The sequence below is a fragment of the Monodelphis domestica genome, chromosome 6 (assembly GCF_027887165.1).
Source record: "Monodelphis domestica isolate mMonDom1 chromosome 6, mMonDom1.pri, whole genome shotgun sequence".
NCBI lineage: Eukaryota > Metazoa > Chordata > Mammalia > Didelphimorphia > Didelphidae > Monodelphis > Monodelphis domestica.
The window spans coordinates 120,421,647-120,436,189 of record NC_077232.1 but is presented as its reverse complement, the minus strand read 5'-3'; positions in this window follow the sequence as shown (position 1 = coordinate 120,436,189).

The window sequence follows — 14,543 nt, the reverse complement described above, 5'->3', positions numbered from 1 at the left end:
TCTTTAATTAATTAGGGAAGTTTCAGTTTGGATTACTTTGCTACTCTCTTCTTGCCTACATTTTCTTTTTTATTCCTCTTTTTTTAATCTGAAAGACTTTTTTGTTGAAAATTTGGCAATAAAATATTGTGAAGGTATTCATATTTCATTAGCATTGAGGGTCTCTTGAAATAAAAAAAATAAATTATTCTATGCCTTCACAGATAGGCATATTATATTAAAGATTTCCCCTAAAAGGATAAATCTGTATACAATTTTTTCAAAGTCTGTTTAAATCTCTACTCTAGTATACTTACTGCGTTTCTATTCTATGCAATGCATTTTGTTAGGTATTTGGTGTACAAAGACAAAACAAACAAAAACATGGTCTCAAAGATTTTATGATTTCTTTGAAGATGCAAAAATACTCAAACAAATAAATGAAAAATTAATGCAATGTTCATGTAAAGAATTTTGAAAGAAGAGATATTTAGCCACTAGAGTATCAAAAAAGGCATTGTGGAAGAGCTCACATTTGATAAAGAATTAAAGGAAGGCTGGGATTCTAAAAGGTAGAAATAGAATGTACATGAATAGAAACCACCCTGTGCAAAAACAGTGATTAGAAATAATTTGCCATACATGGGAAGATAAAGTAATAGGAGTTCTGGGAGGAATCTAGACTATATGCAAAGGAATCATGTTAAAAGAGATTAAAATATATGTAAATGATAAAAAAGATGTAGATTTTTTGTAAGACAAATGGAAAGATTATTGAAATATAAAAGGATAGAGGTGACATGAGAACTTGAACTAAGTTGGTGGTTATGTATAAAGAGAGAAGGGTACATAAAAATAGTTGCTTCTTTTTAGATAACAAATTATTTTTGGCAACTATTTGGATTTGTGTGTTCAATGAGAAGGAAGAGGGGAAAATGACAAAGACATTACAAAACTAGAAGACAGAAAGGAAGATGGTCCCCTTGATAAAAACAGCAGAGTTGAATTAGGGTATAATTGGTGTGTGTTTTAGAAGAAAGATAATATGTTCTCTATTAAACATTGTAGGCTTCTTGTATTTACTGACCAATTCAAAGTAATTCAATAAATGTTTTGTAAATCTAAACACTGTGGTAAGTACTTGAAAATCAAAGACAAAAACAAAACAGTCCCAAACACTTAGAAAATAACTAGATTCTACTAAGGGAGGGCCAAAGGGAATCTAATATGTACCCAAATTGATATATAAATATATACATATATAGTATGTACACATGAAATAAGGAAATTTAAATCTGGGCTTTGGAAAAACACTAATAACTAAAGGATCAGGAAAGGACAAGAAAAATGTCAAGAAATGATATTTGAGCTAACTTGCAAAAGAAAATAGGCATTGGAAGAGATCAGGAGAGGGAAGAGTCCAAGCATCTTGTGCACAAGCATTGAAACAAAATATATAGTATACTGTTACATTATATAATGGTAACAGCAAGTTAAGCCATGTTCAGAAAGTAGAACATATGCTAGAGAGTAAGGTGTGAATAGCCTGAAAAATAGAAATTAAAAAGGTCTTAAATGACAGAACAGTTCATATTTTGTCTTAAACACAACAGAACCCTTGAAGTCTATACCAGGGAAATGGCATAGTTAGTTCTTGATTTTGGAATCTTATTTTTATAGGTATGTGGAAAATATATTGGGGAGTGGTGAGGCTGAATGCAGACAGTTTGGTTATTTGATTATTTTAAAAGTACAGGTAATTATAAAAAAAACAAAACAACTTAAGCTACAGAAGCTATATGAGCAAAAAGAATGGTTTCTCACCAGCTTCCAAACAGCACTTGCCATACAATATTTATGTTAGGATGGCTATCCTCCAGCATTTTTATACTATGTGGATTAGGCTTACTTACCCTTTCTCTTCCCTAGCATGGCAGGGGTTAGTTTAAATTAAAGTAGATTAAGTGGTCCTGGGACCTAATTGGTACTGTTTCCCTAACTGATTTTTTTTTCTACCACCAATAATGGAAAGTCTAATTATACTATTGCTACTATATACTATTGCACATTATTGCTCTAAGTTCAGTGTGCCTCATTCAAGTGCCTCATTTCATCCCCAAATTGGATCTGAATTAATAGAGCATTGACTATAGGTCTGCTTCTTATCGAAATATTGAGTAAATTCTTCTTTATTGATTTATTAATAGATGGATATGAGAGTTATTGTGAAGGTAGAACTGAGGTGGTTAGCTGCCCATGGTACAGAATTCTGGGCTTTAAGTCAGAAAGACCTTGGTTTAAATCCCTACCTGACAATACAGGTATTGATTAAGGAAAAAAAAAACAACAGATTATTTGACTAAGAAACTCACTGACCTTATCTCAGTCTCACCTGCCTCATTTGTGAATTGTGGAGATTTAGACTTGATAGTTTCTGAAACTACTTTCAGTTCTAAGCCTATAGTATGACAAAACATGGCAATGGATGGATTAGAGGTAATGAATAAAAATAATGAGTATAAAAATGAGAATTTGAGGATAACTCACAAATTTTGAATCCAAATTAGAAGAAGAATAAAAATGACATCATCATCAACAACAACAACAACAACAAAAGGCAGGTTAGGTAGAAAAATGCATTTGGAGAAAAAGATAATAAGTTTCATTTTAGGCAGACTAAGTTTGAGGTTTCTATGAGTTATTCAGGTAGATACATTAAACAATGGATTATAGACATTGGATTATGGATAAGGGGATAAAAAAGACCTGAGCAGGATTTTTTTTTATACTGTTAGGGTCTGGGTTTTTGCCCACCACCACAGAAGACCAAAAGACAATGCAATTAGCAAAAGGGTCTTTTATTGAACTGATGTGTACCAGGAGCACACCAGGGGAGCACCACCAGCAGAGTTCCGATGGTCTTTGTGGATACTGGGATTAATATACCCTCCAGCATGCATGGCCCCCCAGTCCCTATTTGGTACATAATCATTGTTGGAATGTTTGCCAGCATTTATGGCCCCTAAGTTCTTATTTGGGACCTACTGCTGCTGGGACCTTTGACATATAAACTTGGTACCTGCTGCTGGGACCTTTGACATATTAACTTCCAAGGCCCGGCAGTTTCCTGTTCAGGCCTCCCTCAATCTTTCTGGTAATTTCCCTTTGGTTCACTTGAAAATTTGATTCCTTTGATATGAATATATTCTATAATTAGAAACTATATAATATCAAACATTGGTGTTAAAAGGATGAGAGCCAAGATGAAGGAGACAAATCAGAGAGGCTCACCTAATCTCCCCCAATTTCCCCTCCAAAAATCTTTAGAATATTGCTTCAAAATGAATTGAGGTGAGCCAAAATTCACAAAATGATGTGATGAATTTTTTTTTTCATCCAAACGTAGTTTAGAAAGGTCACCAGGAAAGATTTGTTCTACCAGGGTAGTAATACTGCCTAATATGGCACAGGCCATACTAAAACAGGCCTTCCCCCAACAAGACTAGAGCCTTTGGGGGCAAATAAGTCAGCAGGAGAGGCTTCCAAATTTCTTAGACCAAGGAAGGCAAGGAGGTCAAATACTGCTTAGAAAGAGATTACTGGGTATACTTTGTTGTCCCTTGATGCAGGACTCTGCTGCACTGTCCACACATAAAGATCTGGGTCAGAGACCTGAGCTACTGTCTAAGATCAAGGAGCTGCACTAGAATGTTAGAGCATTCAACTACAGGAGAATGGGTACCCTGGTCAGAGTTACATGGGGGGAACAGTGTTTGTGGACAGTCACAGACTGGACAACATTCCAGGAGGGCAGTAAACATGTCTCTCCTTAGATCATACCACCAAAAAATCAGTGTAATATTAATAGATTTTATTTCTTTGACTTCTATTTAGCTCAGGCTTCATTGCATATCTAAGCTAAATAGGCTTAATGACCCCTTTTTGACAGTATTACAATTTAAGTGGAGCTTTTCATGCACAAAAAGACTTTCCTTAATTATTAACAATGCTTTACACAGAGTTTAAATCATTTGAAAGGGGCAAGTATTTCATGAGGGAAGGTTTCCCCCTTTTCCCTTCAAATAGCTTTTTTTAACATTATTTTTTTTGGTCATTTTCAAAAATTATTCCTGAAACAAAGATCATTTTTTTTCCTCCCCCCCTCCCACCACCCCTCTCATAGCTGACATGAGATTCCACTGGGTATCACATGTGTCCTTGATTCGAACCCATTTCCATGTTGTTGGTATTTGCATTAGGGTGTTCATTTAGAGTCTCTCCTCAATCATCTCCCCTCCACCCCTGTAGTCAAGCAGTTGCTTTTCTTCGGTGTTTTTACTGTCACAATGTGTCCTTTGCTTGTGGATAGTGTTTTTTCTCCTATATCCCTGAAGAGTGTTCAGGGACATTGTATTGACACTAATGGAGAAGTCCATTATGTTCAATTGTACCATGGTGTTTCAGTCTCAGTGTACAATGTTTTCCTGGTTTTGCTCCTTTTGCTCTGCATCACTTCCTGAAGGTTGTTCCAGTCTCCATGGAATTCCTCCAATTTATTATTCCTAGCACAATAGTATTCCATCACCAACATATACCACAATTTGCTCAGCCATTCTCCAATTGAAGGGCATCCCCTCATTTTCCAATTTTTGGCCACCACAAAGAGCAGCTATGAATATTTTTGTACAAGTCTTTTTGTCCATTATCTCTTTGGGGTACAGACCCAGCAGTGCTATGGCTGGATCAAAGGGCAGACATTCTTTTATCGCCCTTTGGGCATAGTTCCAAATTGCCCTCCAGAATGGTTGCATCAATTCACAACTCCACCAGCAATGAATTAATGTCCCTACTTTGCCACATCCCCTCCAGCATTCATTACTTTCCTTTGCTGTCATGTTAGCCAATCTGCTAAGTGTGAGGTGATACCTCAGAGTTGTTTTGATTTGCATCTCTCTGATTATAAGAGATGTAGAGCACTTTTTCATGTGCTTATTAATAGTTTTGATTTCTTTGGCTGAAAACTGCCTGTTCATATCCCTTGCCCATTTATCAATTGGAGAATGGCTTGATTTTTGGTACAATTGATTTAGCTCTTTATAAATTTGAGTAATTAAACCTTTGTCAGAGGTTTTTGTTATGAAGATTGTTTCCCAATTTCTTGCTTCCCTTCTTATTTTAGTTTTGTTGGTTTTGTTTGTATAAAAACATTTTAATTTGATGTAATCAAAATTGTTTATTTTACATTTTGTGACTCTTTCTATGTCTTGCTTGGTTTTAAAGACTTTCCCTTCCCACAGGTCTGACATGTATACTATTCTGTGTTCAGCTAAATTACTTATAGTTTCCTTCTTTATGTTCAAGTCATTCACCCATTTTGAATTTATTTTGGTGTAGGGTGTGAGGTGTTGATCCAAACCTAGTCTCTCCCACATTCAAATAGCTTTTAACAGTTATTTGTATTAGCCTTTTGATTGTAAGTCATATTTAAAATCAGGCATACTCTTAAGTTGCCTTTATTCCAGAAAAAAAATAAATATAAGCCAACTTTGTTGATGTATTCATTTTGCTGAATATTTTGTCTCCTATTATCGTCCTCCTCCTTTTTCTGCTTCTCTGCCTCTTTCTTCTTCTCCTCGTTCAGTAAGTTATGGCTGTCTTGAAAAGTTGGGATGGAGGGGTTTAGATTGGAAAATATAAGTAGGTTATGGAAAAATAAAAGATATCAATATTTAAACATTTTAAAAATGAATTAAGCAAAGGAACTGAGGCAATTGTGCTGAAAAATATCTAATAAAAGAAGAAAATTGGTTATGTTTTTCTCCACTTGAGAAAGGGCATTGAATTCTGTTTAACTTTCATGCAACACTTTTTTCTTCTAATGAACTCAAAGAAGCTGTAGCACATTTAAGCTTTCACACATTCTGTGTGAGGACAGTTTTAATTCTTTTCAAGCCAGATTCTATAACCTGGGGGTCAGAGAAAATGGCTTTTTGGGAAACTGAAGAGAGAAGCATCACACCTTCTTTGTTAAGGTTAAGTTTCACCTCCTTCAGCTGAACAAAGTGAATCTCTACAGTTGAAACATTTTTTTTTCAGTGAAACTTTCAAAAATCAGTGATTTCAACATCATGAATTCTCTTTACAATGATATGTTTTGTAACTATTTCCCCAAGTTTTTTTGGCCAAAATAATTTGCTATCTATCAGAAAACAGTATTGCTGATCTTTGAAATTATTAAAGCAGTCCTGGAATGGTCCACAAGTATGTTATTGGCCTTGTATTAAAATATTTTAAGGCCAATAAGTAGTGCAGTGGATAGAAACCTGGGATTAGAGTCTGGGATAGTTGAGTTCAAGCTCTATGTGAGACAACACCACTCCATCTAAAAGTACAAGAAGAACAGCCTATATCTGACCTAACACCCCAATTCAGGAAATGAATTTATTGAGTTTAATAAATAAATAAAAACAATGAGTAGTACCAAAAAGATTGTATATTTAGAGATAACTAAAAAAAGAGAGAATATTTTTCATAACCTAAAAATAGATACTTTATATATACATGAAGCAGAGACAGAGAAAGAAAGGTAAAAGAGAGACACCAAATGAATACATAGAAGGAATAAAACAATAGGGAACATTCTGTAAGAAAGGCCTGGAAGGAAAATAAAGTAAATAATTTAGAAGAGGAAGTGATAATTATTAACTCATAAACTTTCTGAAATATATCAGACTAATAGGCTAAAAATCACTGACTAAAAGATAAACATTTGAGAACAAGATAAAAATGTATGAAGTAGAAGAAAACATAAGATATCTGATTTTTTAAAAAAGTAAGTTGGAAAACAGGTTAAGGATATTTAATTTAAGAACTGAAGGAAATTAGGTAAAAGTAGAATCAAAATAGCAGATTAGTAAAACATTCAGCCTAAGTCTCCCAAATTGTCCTCTACAAAACTACAATACCTCAAATCAAATTCTGAAACAACAGAATCAACAAAATGTTACTTGATACAATTTTCCTTCCCAAAACAACTTAGAACGTTCAAAGGAAAGGCCTTTCTTATGTAGGTGATGATTGAGTTTGAGGTAGAGAATAAATTAAAAATTACCTGCTTTGCTGTGGCACCAGGAATGGACCTTTAGGGCCACTGTGTTGGGAACAGCAGCAGTTTAATTCAGGTGCTTTTAGCCTATGGTGGGACAGTTGGTGGGGGTTGTACAACTTGTCCAAAAGAGATTATAGGGTACTATTTGCTGTTGTTGTGTTTAATATTCTGTTGCATTGCCCATACACATTTCATACACAGTCCCAAGGCCAAAAAGAGCAATAGGTTTGTTATTATGGAGCATCAGGCTTGGTCATGTTTCTAGGGCAGATAGAAGTGCTTGTGGTTACTACAGTAGAGACCCCAGTCTTAATTCCAAGACAGAAGGGAACACTACTATCTCCAGCTAAAGGAATATAGATGACTGAGTCATAGTCTTAGGCCACAATGAGTGTTTTTACTGTAAAATACAGGGAAACCTGATTCTTTCATTGGTAAAAAACCAGATGACAAATCAATAGAGGAGTGACCTCAGCTCTTCCTTAGAAGCAGAAAACAATACCTTGTAAGCATAAAAAGTACAGAATCCCAGAGACAGCTCTGAAAACATCAGCCTGAAAAGTATGAACCTTAGGATAGTACCCCCTGAAGGAAAATTCAAGAAAATTGTTGGGAAACATTGATGTCATAGCTGCTATAAGTAAAGCCTCAAAGAAAAGACATGGATTAGTTATAAGCCAAATAAGAATTCTCAGAAAAAGCTCAAAAAGGAGTTTAAATTGGAGAGACAGAGGGAAAACTGAGAAAAAGAGATGAGAATAATTCAGGAAACTTATCAGGACAGAGTTGACAGCTGGTAAAAGAGGCATAAAAATACTGAAGAAAAGAAAATTAAAAAAAAAGAATTTACCAAATATCAAAAGAGGAACAATAATTCACCTAAGAGAATAACTCCTTAAAAAGCAAAATCACTTGAATAGAAAAAAAAATGAAAAATTTACTGAAGAAAACTCCATAAAATACAGTATTGGCTAAATGAAAGAGTGAACATAAAGTATATTTAATCAAATAATTCCTTAAAAATTAGAATTAGACAAGTGAATGCTTTGGACATAATAAGATATCAAGAATAAAATGAAATGAAAAATGAAAAAAAATAGAAAAAAATGTGAAATATCTCACTGTAAAAACAACTGACATGGAAAATAGATGCAGAAGAGGTCATTTTCTTTGAGGTTTATTCAACAAAATTTTGTAAAAGCATAGATGGAAAATTAATAGGAAACTAAATTATATAATTCTAGAAAAAGAATGAGTCAAAGAACAAGTCACAGAAATAATAAATAACTTAATTGAGGAGAATGACAATGATGAAATAATATATAAAAATTCATGGAATACAGCCAAAGCTGGGTTTAGGGTAAAGCTATAACCTTAAATGCTTACATCAATAAAACTGAAAAAGAGAAGATTAATGAATTGTACATGCAACTACAACAAAAACAAAAATTATTATAGCAACAGAAATGAAAATAAAATAAGAGATTAAAAATAAGAAACCTATTGCACTACTATATAAAAATAATACACAGATTTGTGAAGAAAAAAACAACAAAATATATAATTGTTAATTTGACTTAAAAAAGAAAACCAAATTGCAAGACCAAAAATGAAAAAAGTCAATTCACCATCAATGAAGATCAGTTGAAGAAATTATTAGGAACAACTTTGCCCCAATTTTTGCCAATAAACATAAAAATCTAAATGATATAGATCAATAGTTACAAAAAGTATAAATAATTATGATTAATGGAGAAAGGAGAAGACATAAATAACAATATTCTAGAAAAATAAATTTAATTAAGTACAAATGAGTTTTCTAATGGAAAATTTCATAGGTCAAGATGAATTAACAAGTGAATTATTTCTGTTCAATTATTGGCTTTTTAAGTTTGTCCTAATTTTTGTGACCTTATTTGGGATTTTCTTGCAAAGATTTTGAAATGTTTTTTCTATTTTCTCTTCTATTTCAATTCACAGATCAGGAACCTCAGGCAAAGAGGGTTAAATGACTTACTCAGGGTAATATACCTAATAAGTGTCTAAGGCCAGATTTGAATGAAGGAAAAAGAATCTTCTTGACTCCACGCCTGACATTCTGTCTACTGGTCCACCAATTTGCTAAGTAAATTCTAGTAACTATTTAAAGAACAACTAGTTCCCATGCTATTGAAACTATTTAGAAAAATTGTCAAAGAAGGAATCCTACCAAATTTCCTTTTAAGACACAAAAATGGTTTCTAATATCTAAATCAAGAAGAGCTAAAACAGATATAATGGATGTAGTTATAGACCAATTTTCCTAATGGTTATTGAAACAAAATTTTAAAATAAGATACTAGCAAGAATTTTACAACAATATTTCACAAATATCACATATAAAGACCTTGTGGGGTTCATTGCAGGAATACAGTTGACTGCTTCAATGTTAGAAAAATATTTGTTATAATGGAGCACATCAATAAACTTGCTAACAAGAAGTATAAATTTGTCTCAATATATACAGTAAAATCATTTGACAAAATATAATACTCATTCCTATTAAAAACACTAGAATGTATAGAAATAGAGAATTCCTTAAACTGGTATTATCTATCTAAAACTATCATCAAATTATCAGTAATAGGGATAAGATAGTAACCTTTGCAATAAAATTACTATCTTAAGTTTGCAATAAAGTTGCAAATGTAAAACAAGGATGCCCATTAAGAGCACTTTTATTCAATATCCTTCTAGAAATTCTAGTTCTATGTAAAAGAAAGTGTCTTAGCAATATCTGATCTCAAACTATACTATAAAGTAATGTTACCAAAATAATCTGCTACAGATGAAGTAATAGAATGATGGATGAATAGAATAGATTAGATACACAATATACAGGACCTTAGCAAGCTAGTATTTGATAAACTTGAAGATCCCAGCTTTTGAGATAAAAATTCATTATTCAACAAAAACTGCTGGGAAAATGGGAAAATAATATGACAGAAACTATGTATAGATCAATTTCTCAAACCCTAAAGCAAGATAAGGTCAAAACAAACATATGATTTAGGCATAAAGGGTAGTACCATTTGTAAATTTGGGGGAATATAGAAAAGCTTACCTGTCAGATCTTTGGAGAAAAGAAGAATTTATGAACAAGACATAGAGAACTTTACAAGATATAAAATGAATAATTTTGAGTATGTTAAATTTAAAAAGATTTTATACAAACAAAATTAATGTAACAGATAACAGGGAAAATTGGGAAATTAAAAATCTCTGATAAAAATGGAAATTCTCAAAAATGTAGAGAAGGTATTCAAATTCATAATAATATAAACAATACCCTAATTGACAAATGATGAAAGGATATGAACAAGCAACTTTTGAGTGAAGAAATCAAAGCTATTAATAATCATATAAAATGTTTTAAATCCCTCTTAACTAGAGTAGTGCAAATTAAAGCAACTCTGAGATACCACCTCACAAATCTCAGGTCAGCCAATATCTCAGTAAAGGAAAGTGATGAGTTTTAAAGGAGTTGTGGAAAAATTGGGATTTTAATGAATTGATGAAGATATGAACTGACCCTACCATTTTGAAGAGTGATTTGGAACTATGCCCCTGGTTCTATAAAATTATGTTTACCCTTTGTTCCAGTCATACAGCTACATAGTCTGTATTGCAAAAAGATAAAAAAGTTTGGGGGAAGGACACACTTGTACAAAATATTTATCATAACTCTTTTTATTGTGGCAAAGAACTGAAAATTGAGGGGGTATCCAAGAATTGGGGAATGGCTGAATAAATTGTGGCATAGGATGGTAATGGAATATTATTATGCTTTAATAAATGATGAACAGAATAATTTTTGAAAAAGCTGGAAAGATCCACCTGAACTAATTCAGAGTAAAATAGTAGAACCAGGAGAATACTGTCCAGAGTAACAGCCAATATTGTACTATTATCATGTGTAAAAAGACTTAACAACTCTCAGCAATACAATGATCCAGGACACTTTTGAAGGACTTATGACAAAAAATGTTGCCTACCTCCAGACAAAGAACTATTGAAGTCAGAATGCAGATTAAAGCATATTACTTTTTTTCACTTTAGTTTATTTGTGTATTTATCTTGGGATTTTGTTTTTTACAAGATCTACAAGATATAATCTAGGTTATACATGTATTAACTTGCAAAACTGGCCAATCTAAAAATGAGTTTTGCATGATAATACATGAATAACCTACATCATATCGCTTACCATCTCTAAAAGGAGGTAGGGAAGGCAAGGAGGTAGACAATTTGGATCTCATTACTTCAGAATATACATTTGGAAAATTGTTATTGCATGTAATTGGGAAGAGAAAATATCTTTAAAAAGTAAATCTATTTATAGCAATGAGAAAAGAAGAATAAAATGAACAGCAATGTGGACAGTGTAAACTATCACTCTTTGTACATGATTTGATAATGATGTATACTTGATAATTTTGAGAAGCAATTAAAAGAAACTAGTTGAAATTACGAACTTTAGCAACATTTTAAAATATAAAATAAAATTGTATAAATCATCAGCATCTCTATATGTTACCAAAAAGGCCAGCAGGAAAAGGTAGATAGAGAAATGCCATTTAAAATAAGGGTAGATAAACTATTAGTAAGTCTACCTGTAAAGACAAATCCAGGAACTATAGAAACACAATTACAAAAGACTTTTCACACCAAGAAATCAGGTCTGACCAATTAGAGAAATATTAACTGCTAAAGGATAGCTTGAGCCAATAAAATATAAATGAGTATTTTACAAAAACTAATTTACTTATTCAGTGTCACACTCTATTATTATAACAAAAATATTTTATATAGCTAGAAAAAATATTAACAAAATTCAACTGGAAGATAAAAGGTCAAGTATCATGGTAAATCATGAAAACTAAAAATCAAGTAAGGTGGCTTTGCAGTAAGTACCAAATCTCAAACTTTGTTACAGTGCAGTAACCATTAAATAATCTGGTACTGGTAAAGAAATAGAATGGTTTACAATTAGAATAGATTATGGATATAACACAGAGTAGTAAATGACTATAGTATTCTTGCTTTTGTCAAGCCCTAAGATTAAAAAAAAACAAAAACTATGTGTTTATCAATACCTCACACTTCATATTGACATAAGATAAAAACTGGTACAAGATTTACAAACAAATGATGATATAAGCAGCTTAGAGAATCCTGGAATATTTTACCTGGGGTATCAGGGAGTGAGGTGGTGGGAGGTATGCCCATCTCTTGGTTTGGGGGTGAGGTGAGGGTGTGGCCTGGCACTTAGTCTCTAAAATGTTCAACATCATTGCTCTATTATGTCTTAATTAGCAACTGTGCTTGGATGATTTAGTGATTCATTCCTTTTTAGTTCAGGGTCCTTTTGAACAATTTAACCACTTTCCTGGAAACAGGCATTCCTTGTCCTTTGTTCTATATATATTTTGACCATGGATAAAATACTTTAATTCTTGTATCAGCTACCTTCATTGATTGCTTTCATTCCGTCAAGGGTAAATACCAATAAGGAAAACTAGATTTTAAATTCCTCAAGAACTATGTTAGTACTTTGTTGTATTTTCTGGAGTTCCACTCTCCAAATAATCTAAGTAAGATTTTGCATACGAGAGGAACTCAATAAATGATTAACAATTTAAAAAAAAAGCCTCTGAAAGATAATTATTGCAAAATATTAATTGCAAAAGAAATCTAAATATACTGTTCAATTAAATGAGCTTTCTAATCTCTATGTGACCTTTAAAATTGGATTTTCTTTGAAATAAAGCTTCAGAAATCTACTCAGGAAGATTAAAACAGGTATAAGTTGAGTAAGTTTTAAAGAGTTTAAAAAGGGTTCAAAACTGTTATGTAGAGATTATTGTGGGTAGAAAACAGGCAATTTGAAAACAATAGCTTAAATTTGGCCAAGAATTAAAGATTTGCAAAGTGTTTTATATCTACTATATGGGTTTAGACAAATTATATCCAAGGGATGTTTGTACTAATCATGTTAATATCATCATCCTTGTGTGACTTATGAAGAAACATCTGCTTTATTCAAATCTTTCCTTTTTCTACTGTCAACATGGAATCTAGAAACCCCAAACTTGAAGCCTAATAAGATCTGATGAACCCCAAGTTTTAGAACTAGCTTGTAAATTAGAGATGCCAAAGTTTGTTCCTTGTTCCTGTAAGACTTCACCCTGAAGGGAATCTCGGGCTAGCACTTTCAAACTGAATAATGGACCCTGTTGTGTTAGAGATCCTTTCCCAAGAAGACCCACACCTGGGCAGGGACCATCTTTTTTAGTATCCATTGTAAGCAGCCCCTTCCCTTTACACCCTAGATTCTAGATATGATTCTTTCCCAAGCTTGATTGTATCCTCTCAGTATAGTTTGAACACTCCCATTTTCTTTGAAGCTATAGTGATGCCAATCATCTTTTCCTGTCCCTGGATTTCCCCCAAATGGTATATAGGTTCCCCAAATTCTTTTGCTCCTTGGAATTGTCAATCTAGAACTGTTGGCTCTCCCAGGGGTCAGTGTGCAGAACATCTAGAGTTCAATCCTTGGACTCTGTGTGGTTGTTTGCACAAAGCCTTGTGTGGAGGCCTACTATTACACTGAACCCCTTCTCCTTGATTAAAGAGTGATTTTCTAACTATTTAATAGTTCTGTGTTTATTCTCAGTCAACACCACTAAACCACGATGTCTCTTTATGTGACTACTTAGAATAAGATACAGTCTTCAGGGGAATACTTATATTAGTTACCATTTCTGGGATGTGACATCCCACTGAACTTTTTTATACTCTACATTTGTTGGTATGTACTGAGACACTCACTTTTCCATTATACTTGATACATATTATTAAAATGAAATTCTATTACTTATGCACCTCTCACCAACTTTCATTTTTTCTCCTTTTATTGGTACTATAGTTCATAGTTAAGTTGTTTTATCTCATTTTCATTACATGGAGAGGACAATCTGTTTGCTCTGACTATACAAGGAAAATAAAATGAATATAGTAGGTAGTAAAATTACATTTTTTAAGTCAGATACTGGACAGAAACAGTTGTGTTCTATTCACATACATTAAACATGTCCTAGCATATGGCAAAGAAGATAAAATGAAGCACTATTATACCTTAAGTCAATAGCTACCACCAGCCTGCCATGATGCTGCCATGAAAGGATTCCCTAAAGCCCTTTGGTCATTGCATATGGCTAAATAGCTAGAACTGCTTTTACCTTCTTGAACAAGTGATTTATAGGTCTCAACCAGAATTAAAATGTATTTTTTTTAACACTGGAACTTCATTGCAATCTGGTTTCTTTACAATTATTCCAGATGGTTGTGATTCTGTTTTGCCTGAAGACATATACAAATTTGTGAAGAAAAAGTAGTCCCTTTAGGCTTGTTCAAG